The 14000-nt window shown below is 42.0% G+C and overlaps 1 protein-coding gene across 1 annotated transcript in view; it reads right to left on the bottom strand.

Moving 5' to 3' along the window:
* The window catches only part of LOC116844388 (steroid receptor seven-up, isoforms B/C), a 335737-nt gene extending 327266 nt beyond the window's left edge, over positions 1–8471 (bottom strand). The window contains exon 1 of the mRNA XM_032815851.1: positions 7834–8471. The gene's annotated coding sequence lies outside the window, so the exon portion shown is untranslated. The remainder of the gene's footprint in view (positions 1–7833) is intronic.
* Between the last annotated feature and the right edge of the window lie 5529 nt (positions 8472–14000).

The raw sequence follows: 14000 nt of genomic DNA, 5'->3' as shown, positions 1-14000 counted from the left end.
ATATATATATATATATATATATATATATATATATATATATATCGACATGCCTTTATGTAGAGTACATAAAATTGCTTTTACCTTCTATTAACAATTCATATTTCTTGCGCAAAAGTCGCTCGCGATAAGAAAAGTTATTGGCGCGGAGATTTCTGCCGCTCCTTTGTGTACGCGCTGCATCGGCGCGCACACCGACGCGATTCACGACGGTTCCGGGTGCCACCACCATGGTATGGACGGCCACCACGTCGTTAAACCACGGCTACGGGAGCTCGAGAGTTTCTCAAGAGGCGCGAGAGACGCTGCCGTGGTCGCGATAATGCCGAGAATCTCCTTAATTGAAGAGTTCTTCGCGGTAACCGTTAAGCTTGTTTCCCTTGCGGCCGAGTATTATTTCTGGGCGCTCCTCCTCGCCTCGCACATATTATATCTCGAAATTGCATTCTTTCTCTTTTTTCGGAGACAAGGTTAAAATTCATGAGCACCTATCTAGCTCGTTAAATAAGACGTTGATCGGAAGAGAGGATGATATAAATCGTGTATTTTCTAGCAGCACGAGTCTTTCCACAAATGTCGGCATTTTCAAGAATAAGAAAGCAAATTATAGACCGAGAATAAAGAAACGAGTATCTGTGACTGTAATTGCATAACGGAATAATTATAGTCGGTAAAACTGACATTTGCAATTACATGTTTCCGGTAAGTAGAGTTTTAGAATTAATAATAAACTTATTATTGTATACATATTATACATATATAATATTGTATATTTACAAATATACAATGTATATATAAAAAAAATATATAATCTTATCTTTAGTAGAATCCTTTTATGTATCCTTTTTTATGTTTAGCCTCAAAAGGATTCTCCTAAAACCAAAAAGGAAAATATTCTAATACCCAAAAAAAGGAATTCTAATTGCAAGATGCTATTTTTTATAACTCAATATTCTAAACGAAAACCGAAAGAACACTCCTTTCGTGATAGAGTGGACTATCAATTGGAAATCTACTAGATGTTATATCAAGTCTTTCTTCCCTTTCAAGAGAGGAATATATTAACTTGAAGCAGAATGCTCTCTTACTAGAAGAAATTTTTATTAGGAACAAGAGTGCAGATAAAAGACGAAATTTCTCAAGCTTCAAGAATATTGTGCTTAGAATATTTCCCTTTTAATTTTCGAGGAATCCCCTTGAGGTCATATATAAGATTCTAAGGATGAGATAATGTTTGTGATGCATCGTATTATTGTACGCATATTATTACTCCTATTATTTTGCTAGAACAACTAAAAGGTATGACCAGCGCCGGAAAGGACTATAATTTTTGCGGCGTTAATACGTTTGAGATCGGTGATAATTCTACGAGAACGCAACGGTCGTCCGTCTGAAAAACGCGTGGGACAACGGGTGCAGCGTGTTGTCACGGTCGATCGCGACATACACGACTTTTCACGCGCAATGATTTAATCGAATCACAGCGCGAAATCAGGAAGCGGCTCGTGCTCTCTCGCCCCTCGCGCTCGTCGCCCCCCCGCGCGCGCTTCCGGGGTGAGTTTTAAAAGCGGTAATTACTTCCGTCCGTTTTGTCGGCCGCCCTCGATATCCGGCGTATTGCGAGAACCCAGTTCCAGGTGGTCGTCACGAAAGTCGTCGCGAACTATTGTTTCGGCCCTACGGATTATCGTGTCGCTCGATTCCGCGCATCGCCAGGTGCGATGCCGACACGGTCATGAGTATCGGAGGAGGACACGTGCATGTTCGCGGCGGAACCTGGACGGACTTCGCGGAAGATTGCCATCGCGTGTCCACGTATTACGAGGGACGGGCACTGCGAGAAACGGTAATCGGAAGGAAAATCCGCACTCATCCCTGAGTAAATGTCATTTTCCCTGCACAAAAGCGTGTCGATACGTGTTTCATTGCGTTATAAATTATTGCGTGCCCACTATTTGCATAGTGCTATTTTTTATAAAAAATAGATAATGTTTTCAGTGAAAAAATGTCTGCTTTCGTTTTTAGAGAGCGTTAATTCCGACAATATCGTTCTGAATAGTAGGCGCGCGAGTTACAAGGTGTTTCGATTGATGCACCGTTAAAAAATCTCCAAATTAATATTTGAAAGTAATAATTAAAGCTTGTATTGGCTGGAGCTGGCCGTCATACACGGTCGATACTAAGGCGCGGGTATCGGCCAAAGGGCACGCCGGCTATCGATTGCGACCCCTCGCCACGAAGGTGTAGGCCGGGATTCTGACCGAAGTCACCTTTGTAGACTTCAGGAGAAAGAGCTCAATATTGCGCGCACACGGAAGAATCACCGCGTAAATCCTTTAACTGCGTGAACTAAGTTACGTTTGACCGATTTTTTACGAGTACCAAATGTGATAGTAAAATATGATAATTCTGAGGATACAGATCCTTTTAAGGAGATGCTGAAAACTGACAGAATACTGATATTTTTCTGCAAAGTTTACGTCGTATTGGTCGCACGGAATTACAAATGCTTTTACGCAATAAAAAAATAAATTGGAACAATATGTGACAAAAACGAAAAAAAAAATTTGTTTAATGTGGAATCTCAAGCTATCAATTAACATAATATTTGCCTAATCCAAAAGTCCTGCAGCTTGTACATACTAAAAGTATGGATATTCCAACCAGAAAAATTTTGAGGAACATTACTGTATCTTCGCATCTGAATTCAGAAGCTTAAAAATATCCGAAACAAGAAAGTCTTCTGCCATTTTACAAACAATCAGAAAGATTTTTGAGTTGTTAGTTAAAGAAGATTGGCAAATGTTTTCGCGCACGATAGTGCATCGCTGTTCTTTTTCTGCAGAAAGTAAGATTCTAAAAGTATCATTGCCTGAACAAGCACCTAACTCTGGACATTCTTATTATTTCGGTCTATAGATACGAATAATTCAAAACTTCAACATAGAACACACATATATTTAATACATATATGGATTCTGCAATGAAAGTTTCAACATTCCTATTTAAAGGCCGAAGCAATAACGATATCCCAAGATTGGGTGCGTGTCCGATACTTTTACCTCGATTAATAATTTCGCGGAAATCGCCGGGAGAGAATCTTCGCCGCGTGCACATTTGAGATTTCTGCGGCTACACGAAACGAGATACGATACGATCGGATATTTATGCTAGCGGCTAAGAATGAACTTGCTCGCAGAATCTGGTAGCCGGCAGCGGCGGGTTGCGCTCGTAATCCGTCGGGCGCGTCGATAAATATTGCCGTTGGGAAAAATAGTGGCGGCTGTGTATGCCGGTAGATAGTGCACGGTGAATGGCCGCGATGAATATTCGCGCGGCGCGGCCACCGCGAGCGAGAGAACGAACGAGCGAGCGAGCGAGCGAGCGAGCGAGCGAGCGTGCGTGCGAGCGACGGTAACGGTAGCTGTAACTTATCCGCTGAATAGAAGATGCAGTAAACGTTACGTACGTCCGTAAAGTACGTGACGTTATTGCGCGAATAAATCGCTAGCGCGAGCGAGCGAGTGGATCCCGCAGACGCGATATTTCCAGATCGTAGTCGTGTACTCGCGCCTCGCTACGAGAGGTCTAATTATATTTTACATTTGCACGTAAGGTTATCGTTTAACAGCCATTCCTGTCCACTGGACCCATTCGGCCGGCGAATAAACGCTCCGCGCGACGTTAAAGTTCCGCGTGATGTGCCTCGGCGGAGAGGGACGATAATCTCCGATGATGCGTGCGTTTCGTATTTGACGCGAAATGTGCGTGCGCGAATCGGGAAACGTGCATTTTTTGCGAGATGCAAGCGGCCGCGTATAATCCCCGTCGAGCACGCCGATCTGCCAGCACGCAAGATAGCGAGATGCAGCGTGATGCAACGTTTCCTTCATTACGGGTGATCGCGATATTACAAATTAAACGCGCACACGGAACATCAGAATCGTTAACAAACGCGACAAACGCGGAACAGCCGCGATTTTTCAATCCTTTCTCTATTTTCTCTCCTCCTTTTTTTTTCTTTCGCCGGCGACATCGCCATCGTTGCAAACTCACTGAAACGAGACCGCCGGGCGTACGTACCATCGTACATAGAAAAGGGATAGGTGGGATGAGCGAGTTGAAGGGTAGAACGGTGGTTTGGGACGCTTTGAGCTTACCGCGGCTTTGTGGATGCCCCTTGTGGGTTCCGCGTCTGCGTTTAATATTGCCAAAGTGCTCAGGCAAAAACCGACTGAATTATGAATTAGCCCAGGAACGAATCTCGCGGCGTCATGTACCGCGTCGTTGTCCAGTTACGCGTCGCGCGTCCGTTCGCGTCGGTCATGCCGCGTAAGTAAGCCTCCCGCTGCAAAGCGGGGAAACGATTTTGCCGTCGTAAGAAGCGAATCGATACACGCCGCCGATTATCGCCGCGTCTCGATGTTCATCGAGGCTAAATTGTACCTCACGACTGTACGTTTTCCGATCGTTCTCGCGAGAGGAGTGACACATCAAATTATTTGAGCCTTCAGGAAAAAGAGGGAAGAACAAAATCACGCTGAAAAAAGAAATTCAATCTTCAAGATTGTGACTCTCTTCCTCCCGGAGTGCGGGACTACGCGATCTAAAACGCTTTGATCTGCACGTCTGCTCCGACAACGCGTGATGCCGCTCGAAAAAACAAAAAAAGAACAGAGTGCCGTTCTTCATTCCCTTAAGTGGATGGCATTACACACAGAACGCTCTTGCCAAGAGCAAAGAGAAAAAAGATAGCTTCCCCACGTCGCAATGTTGGGCATTAATCAATTGATATTCCACTAGAATAATCGGCGAATCAATAAACGAAATAGATCAATCGTCATATATGTAATCACGAATAATTTAATCAACTGATGAAGTTAGCTATTAATCAATGTACGAGCAATCAAAGTTTGATTAATAATTAATTTCATCCGATTAACTTCGTGATTTTGCATACGACGATTGACTAACTTTGACGATTTGTCGATTACTTCAATCAACCAACATCTTAATCGATTATTACCCAACGCTGGCCCGTGTCGTGTATCCTTCACGTCTGCCTCGTCCCGAGACGTCGTGCGCGAATAATCTCGCGGAAAACGAAGACGAGGATCAACGGAATCCACGCGCCGGCGACCGCCGTCTGTCTCCGCGCCGTAAATGTCGCGGACTCGCAGTCCGAAGCAGTCTGTCTAATATGTCAGGAAGGGTTCGGTGTAGCTGTCTCGAGACGCGTAGGAAATGTCAAGACCTTTTCCTCTCTTCGATCGCTCGCATAACTCGCGCGCGCGGGTCGCCTCGGCCCACGTAAGTGCTCAACACGCGCTCGCCCAGTCATCGATCGACGCGAAGCGCTCGTTCTCTCGGCCCCGACAGTTGACAGAACAGCATTTAATATCCGGCGTTGATAAATAAGCGGAGCGAATGGTGCCTCGAGCGAACGCTGTCCGCGAGCAAGAGGTGACACGCGTCATGTTCCGCGCGCGAAAAGACTTTGCGCGTGCTATGTTTCTACGGACTCGGCGGGAAGGAACGATCTCTCCTCCGCGATGCGGCCCTTTAAGGCCGGCGAGACGATCTCAATCGAGAAAATCCAAGTGAAATATTATCGCAAGAAGGGCATATCGAATGTTCCCCGGTATAAGATGGTCATATGTCACGTTCCACGAATAATTTCTTGTACACAGACCGACATAATAACATTAACATTGAGTATAATTAGGTTACTGGTATTTTTCTAGTATTACCTCTGGACATTACCGCCCATATCTCAAAAATAATGAAAAAAAATTTTTTTTTTAATTTAAGATTAATTTAGATTACACATCTAAACGTGTTAACGAACAATTTGATACTGATTCGGAGTATAGACCAAGAGTTACTCCACTTTAAAGTCTAGCAAACATGATGACGTCAAATGCTGTTTAGTTGACATATTAATGACATCTCTAACGTCAATAATGTCGTTAATGTTGTCAATATGTCATTTGACGTCATTCGGTTACTTGGGAGTATTTTAAACTATGCTGTTATGGAAATATATTACTATCTTTAATAAAGGGAAAAATAAAAAAAGATAAGATACAAAAATTACAATCTTTGTACACATATGCAATTGTACACAGATAAAAATTTAAAAGTAAAAAATAATAAAGTAAACAAATTACAAAAATGTGATGTTAAAGTAAAAATATAATTATTATTCAACTGTATCGTCTATAACATACGTTTCTGCACGGAAAATAGAAATATTAGCGTATTTTTTATTTCCAGTGACTTTTTGTAAAAACTATACGAGCAATATATTGCTTGATGTGAAGCTGTCATAGATCGCTGTTTGGACATTCTCTTCACTTCTTTCATCAATAAATAATAAATAATCAACAATCAACAAATAATAAAAATACTGTGTACAATTAGAGAGAATCCTAATAACCTAATTTCACGATATATTGAGACTATTATACCAGTTCATGTACATATATAACTCTTGAAACTCTTGAAAAATGCTTTATGATCGAACAGGCGACCCCTAGTTGGGTGAAAACATTCAAATCGCTCATTTGCGACTCCCGTCCTTAAAGAGTTAAATCGCGACGATGGACGAACGGACGGACGCGCGAGTTACGCGGGGATCGCAAAATACGACCACGTGACCGTGTCATTTATCGCGATACCAGCCAAGCCGACGGTGCGAGCTCGCTAATGGCGCTTCGTTCCGTTTAACGGCAACATTATCCATCCCTCACGTCGAATTTATGCACGCGGTGATGCGAGGAACGCGACGAGGTCGGCGCGGAGCGCTCTCCGTTCGAGCGCTATCTCCTTCGTTCTCTCGTATCTACGCGCACGCATCTATCTGTCCACACACAATCGCCGTGCGGGGTGCGTGCACGCTGGAACCGCTGGATAAAGAGAGGACGGGGCGAACGAACGAGAGCGAAAGCGAGCGAACGGGCCACACGTCCATTTTTCACGGGCATATAAATGCGAGTTATTAATACGTTGGTATTGTGCAGCACGGAGAAGGTAATTAGTGGCCAGTTCATCAGTCACTCGGCCAGATCCCCGCCGACGGTCGGGGGAGAGGAGGAAGGAAATCTTCCTCGGACCTAAGCGAGAGAACGGCCTAAGTTCCCATCCTCCTACCAAGGTTGCAAGAAAGATTAGACGGCTAATGAAACCGCGGTCGGTACGGGAAAGACGGAGCGAGCCGAGCGCGATGAACGGGAAGGAACGGAAAGGAGAAGACGCGAGGACGAGGCAGGCAAGAGACGAGCGGAGATCGCTCTTGGTCCCGATTAACGCGAGTTATATTTCGTGCCCTGATTGCCCCGACGTCGGAAATTTTTAATTAAGCGTATCGCCGATCGATCTCTCCGTTCGGAGAGAAGACGAAGTACAGGCAAGAGGAATATAGTACGTGTGAACGCGAGTTGAAATCTTGGTTCCAATAATTTTGGAAACTCTATTGGACTTGTAGGGAAAATACTCAGAAGTAAGGTCAAAATAAGAGAGCGGATATACAATCGCAAATAATAGAAAATGATTGGGAAGGTAGACGAGCAAGAGCCAACAATTGTTATTCTTGCAGCTAACAGTTATATCTTTCTCTTTGTTAGATAAAAATAAACACATTGGACAAATTTCGCGTACCATACACTTCGATCGCGCTTTGAACTATTTTCAGGTAATATTAAATATAAATAAACAATCAGTAATAACAGAACGTCTCGGTCTAAATTTCGATGCGGATACCTCTTTATTCTCGGTAAACTTGCGAAATGCCTATTAAAATAAGAAACCTTCTATACAACAAATGATTTTACATACCTGGATATGTATGACGTACCAACATCCTCCGTCCTGATTTCCCCCATCGTAGCACTGACACTCGCGTAAATACGATTCGATCGGAGAAACCGATTGTTTATTAGCGCGACGCCGACGAGAGCCCGATTCAATATTTCAAGAACCGACGAGAAATTTTAACACATTCGCTCATCAGAGACATGCATGCATGACATCGATAATTTTTCATTATACGTCCACATAAAGAAATCAAGTCTGTTTTACATTATTATATAAAATTTAAAATTTATATAACATATAAAAATTATATAAAATTAATTAAAATTATTAAAATTCGTTATATAAAATTCAGGTAAGTCCGTGGAGACGTTTCTCAAGTAAACACGATAGCAGAGCGAACGTGTTAATCACTCGACAGAACTGATAATCAACGCACCGATACACGTACTCGTGTACGTGTCGCTCGCCGGCTCGGAACTGAACGAAAAGTCGCGCAGCTTAAGGGTCCGTTTGACCGACGCGAAAACCCGTAATGTTTTGAAAGTGTCTAATGTTTTGATCTCCCGATCGCTCGCGACGGCACGCGCACGGTGATAACGGCCGATTGAAGCGAGATTGTTTTTGTGTTCTCGCGCGTCGCGCTCTCCTTTCGCGATCGAGCATTACTGACGTCACGGCCGCGGCCGGCGTCATACATATGTAGGGTTACAACGATACGTTAAAATATCGATAACAATGTTATGGTCGATCAGAAATATCGATAATATCGATATTTTCGAATGATAATATCGATGATTTCGATAATATCGATAATTTCGAGAAATATCTATATTTATATCGAAAATAATAAAATTCCATAATTTATATAATTTGTTGCTTGCATTTGTTTCTTATTATGTTTTAACGTCCGAATATGTCTCATTCTAAGTGCGAGTGCAACCAACCGAATATCTATTGTCTTTTGAATAAATTAGAAATTTTCATTTAGCGTGTCACTAAGAAAAGATCGCTTACTAGAAACTTTTTGTTCTATTATTGTTTCTATTATTATATTTTAAGGCTCCTGGTCTCTTGCATTGTCTATCTCTTTTTAATGACGTCAGAAGCGAGAAAATGCATGCTAAAAATTCTTGCGAAATACATTGAAATAAAAATATATTGAACTAAAAAATACATTGAAATAAAAATAAAAATACATTGAAATGAAAATATATCCATAAAATAATACTTGCAATCGATTGAACAAATTTGTAAGATATTCCGTGCACTCCCCTTCTGCTCAACAATCAATAATTTATTGTAAATTAATCTGAACAGAAATAGGTGAAGAAATAGGTTAAGAAGATGAATTGTGTGTTAATTTACAATGAATTGTGTTAATTTACGTTAATTTACAACAAATTATTGGTTGTTAAAGCAAAAGGGGAGTGCACGTAATATTTTACAAATTTATTTAATCGATTGCAAGTGTTATTTTATGGATATATATTTTAATTTTAACGTATTTCGCAAGAATTTTTAACATGAATTTTCTCGCTTCTGACGTCATTAAAAAGATATAGACAATGCGAGGGGCTAGGAGCCTTAATACACTCTCTTTTCACTTTAGGAAAGTTATTTAGAGAATAGAAAAATGCTCTTCCAAAATATGTCCCAGGCATTTTACGAGCTACGCAATCTGAACCAGCAGGGTCACTTCTCGTACATGCGCAGAACAGATCCCAGTGCGCGACAAAGCGGCTTTTGTTACCAACATTGCGCTAGACTTTCGAAGAGCGACTTTACGGCGTCCATATACACTGTTAAATATTGGAGGGTCAAATTTAAACCAATTTCTTGAGTTAAATAATATTTAGTTATTTTTAACTATCATGTGTGTCAAAATTTACTATTTTAACACAAAACATGTGTTTAAAAAGCAACCACATCTAATCAACCCATTTAAAACAATATTAAGTCATTTTTTACTAAAACAAAGATTACATTAACACATAATAAAAAATTAAGGTGCACATAATAAAAAATAAACTAAATTTTAGTCATATTTAATAGATTTCTTAAGTTAAATTATTTAACTCCATTACATTAGTTAAATTAACGACATATTTAGTAGGAGCAGTGGCGACTTATAGGAATGGTTAAAAATAACTCAAATTGAGTATAATTTGACACTACGGATTTAACAGTGTACTGTACATAAACACAATAGTTGTTTCTGCGACCATTTTTTTGTACTTAGTATCGCAACTCTATCGTACCTCTTGGTCTCAACTCGAGACAATATGGAAGAAAATATTCGACTAAAGATTAGACTAAAGATTCGACCTTCCCGAAAAACTTGAAAAGAGGAGTGCGTCCGACTAACCATAGTTACTCAATCATAAATTTTTAACGAGACCTACTTTTTTGTGTAAGTTACAACAAAATGTATCCTGACAAAAATCTGATTCGAAGTATAACCGACAAGAAATTTTATGAAGCAAGACGAAAGACATCGCGAACCACGATGTCACATCGAGTTTTCCCCGAATCGAGTTCTCATCGAAGACTTCGCAGGTGATAAACGGCGAGGCGAATGAGCACGCGGCTGACACCTTGGATAAGCAACGTGCCGTGATAAGCGGCGTCTCCTCCTCATCGCGATAAGCGGCTACGTAGTATCTAGCCGCGCAAGGGAGAGATATTAATGGCAGTCGCAATGGGACCGCCAGTTCTCGTCGGTAACGTACTGGCGGGAAGTCCAGGTCCTCCAGGTCGACGTATTAGCTAATGTCGCCGCGATTACCGCACCTGGAGTAGCCGGCCCCGGCCGCAATTGGCGGCGGCACGTCTCGTCCACACGCGCGCACGCGTTGATACCCACATGCACGTATCGCCCTGAAGACAGGAAGCGTAGAGCGTTGATTGGCTGTCCGGAGGCGGTTGGAGCCGACTGTGTGACCTCTGACCCCACCCCCGTGGGGCGCGCGCGCACGTCTCCAACCCCGAGGAAGTAATTACCTTGCCACCCGCGCTCGATAACCGACGCTATCGGCCCGTCCTGACGGCCGCTGATGCGGCGGAGTCGCGCGTGTGTTGAGGAGCGTTACACACGCATCGAAACCGAAAGAGCCTTAGTCGCGATTAGACATACAGCGAACTGACTGTCGACTGTAAAATCGCCTGTCGGAGGATAGGACGATGTAGAGAGGACAAGGTAAGATGTAGAGAGGACAAGGTAAGCGACAAGGAAACTCGGATCGATCGAGCTGGCTTGAAACGCGTGCACGTCTTGGCACCAGGAAGACAGAGACTTGAGAGAAAGTCGAGTCTGTTACTTTAAAACGATCTTAGATTGTAACTGACACAGAGGAGACTTAGTACCGAAGTAATAATAAAAAGAAGAAAGAGAGGAAAATTTCTAACTTATGAGCCTTCGTGAAAATAATTCAACGTCAATCTCATGAATATAGAGACTAATGCTGTGTGTGTGTATGTGATGGGTTGGTTACCGCCTCGAGTATTAAATTAAGCTGCAACCTTTACTCATCGCGACGCAAAGTTACCTCTGTAGGTGCAATCCAACCTTCTTACGGTGCCTAACGGACAAAATTAACGACGCTTCTACCTTGACAGAGATGAGATAATGGGATGGTGGCGAAACATCCTTTGATGTGTGTAAGTAAATACGCGCTCGTTAATACGTAAATAATCGCGAGTCTTGTATAATCGGCCCTTTCATCTCCCCGCGTTAGTATTATTACAGGCTGCTAACGTTCACCTACGGTAGCTCTCCCTCGTTACTGAAAGAACGTCGAGCGAAATTCCAAAGGTTTCGCCTTCGACAATTCAGCCTCGAAGGAGAGAAAATATCAACATTTCGAGGAACAATCGAAAATCTATTCGTATTCGTGTTATTTCAAGAGTAAAACGTGGCAGAGACAATCGTTCAGTCGATGCAAAGTCTAATCGCTTCAAATCTAATCGCTTTAACTCCACGTACATAATTAGCGTTATCAATCATCAGCGTTGCGAGTGGCGGCTATTGATGAAACACGATAGCATATAATAAACAGCATTATCGATTACGCGCAACGATACTCTATTTGCGATTCTCTTCACCCGAGATTGCTATGTCTTCGACTACTTGACTGGAACGAGCTGTCCGTTAACGAGTGGACGGTGACGGTTTCGGCCGACACGAGTGATTTTGCCGACGAGCGATGGGATAAGGGAACGTCGGCGGGGAAAGAGGGGAGGAAGGTTAGATTTCGCGGCGCAAAGTGCAAGAAGAGAATCGCGCATAAGGTCATGCCGTGGGGTTACGCCAGGCAGATCCCCATTGGCAGACCAGTGCCAAGCAAGAATCACGATTGGCTGAAGGTCGTGGGTCGCCTCACCTACCCCCAATCCAACATGACCTCCCACGCGAACTCGCGAAGTAGTAACCGCCGCCGCCGCCGCCGCCACCCTCGCCGGATTCGACATTGGGGTCGCATCGCCTTGTCGTGCGTTCCCGCACACGCAAAAATCCGCGCGAACGAGGGAGAAGACCGCGGTTCTGCTGCTCGATGCATCTGATAACGGCGAGATTAATCGCGGCTTATTTAAGAGGGAACAAACGCACTTTGCATCAACACTCGTCGGAAAATCGATCTCGAGGAACGGGATCTTCTTTCGCTTGTTTCCAAGAGTTAAAATGCGATTTTCTATAACGCGATTTGCGATACAGCTTTGTAATATGCATGGTTTGATCTTATAGTTAAGATAGTTTCATAGTTTCATCTTAAGTTTATCTTGTAATATGCATAGTTTGATCTTATAGTTAAGATAGTTTCATAGTTTCATCTTGAGCTTATCTTCAGATGCTGTAAGAGCTGGTTCGCTGCAAAGTACCTGAAGATGAACTTAAGATTATCTTAACTATAAAACTGAACTTCAATATAAGACTGAATCTTAAATAAGAAACTGAACACATCTAAAAAAAAGAAAGAACACTAGTTGTTATTTTCTGCAATTCTATGTTATAAGTGAAAAGAATTTTACCGAAAGAGTATACCTCTTCTAATGAAGTGGACTATTAATTGGGAATCCACTAGATATTATTTTAATATTTTTTCTTTTAAATCAAGAGGAATATGTTTACTTGAAACAGAATACCTTCTTACGCGCGATACGAGAGACACAAGCAAAACTTATATTGATAAAAGACGAAATTCCTCTAACTTTAAAGACAATAAAATTCCTTAACTTAGAATATTTTCTTTTGATTTTAGAAGAATCTTCTTAAGTCAAAAATAAAATCCTTTAAAGATTCAAAGGATTCTGCTAAAGATAAAATTACATTTTTCTAGCTATATCGTCCTAGTATATCTTACGAAAATTTCTAATATTCGAAAAATTTCGAACTGCCATGTTATTCTTTACTTCGAACTACCGTCTCTGAATAGTCAATTCCTGACTTATGCTGCACCGAGAAAATCAATTAAAAGGAAACGAGGCCGACTATTCGTTATATGTCTCTCTTGTTTCCTATTACCCTTTTAATGGTCTACACGAGGATCAAGTGATATATCCTTGCACGACACACATCCAAGACGAAGAGGAGAAGGTAGAAAAAAGAACTAAACCGAGCGTAAAGTCATAATGCCATTCATTAGGAGGAGGAAAAGGACAACCGGCAAACCGCGGCAATTAACTTCCACCGGGGGCTTTTTTATCGCGTCGCGGTATTATTAGACGAGCGGTCAACCCCTGGTGAACACGAGGGTGAAAATGCCGTGGCGCGCAGATGCGGTAATCCAAATTTAGTGCGATATAAATACAGCAGATTAGAGCAACTGCTCTATTTTTTTTTATTGTCCCCGCGATCCGTGACAAGGCGAAAAGAATTACGTACAAACGAAACGAGGCGTGACGATAATCGTGTTATATCTTCATCAAGTGGTAATCGATCGTTGAATCGTAATCGAGAAATGCGGATTTCATCGAGTTTTACTATGTTCGAAGTTGAAATGTATAAATATGAATATACTCCGAAAATTCTGCGTTTATATATAACTAATCAAAATTTTCGCTCTCGTAGAAATGTTATCAACTTTGTTTACATGACACAAATATTAACACAATACTGTAACAGATATAGTTAGGACAGATGGGAAAATCTGTACAAAACACATACATGGTCTATTCAGCAAAACCTGAAAAAC

The sequence above is a fragment of the Odontomachus brunneus genome, unplaced genomic scaffold, assembly GCF_010583005.1.
Source record: "Odontomachus brunneus isolate Ranch 3 - 2012 unplaced genomic scaffold, Obru_v1 Obru_scaffold_041, whole genome shotgun sequence".
NCBI classification, from domain to species: Eukaryota; Metazoa; Arthropoda; class Insecta; order Hymenoptera; family Formicidae; genus Odontomachus; species Odontomachus brunneus.
The sequence above is the reverse complement of the archived record's forward strand: the minus strand, read 5'-3'. Positions and strand labels throughout refer to the sequence as shown.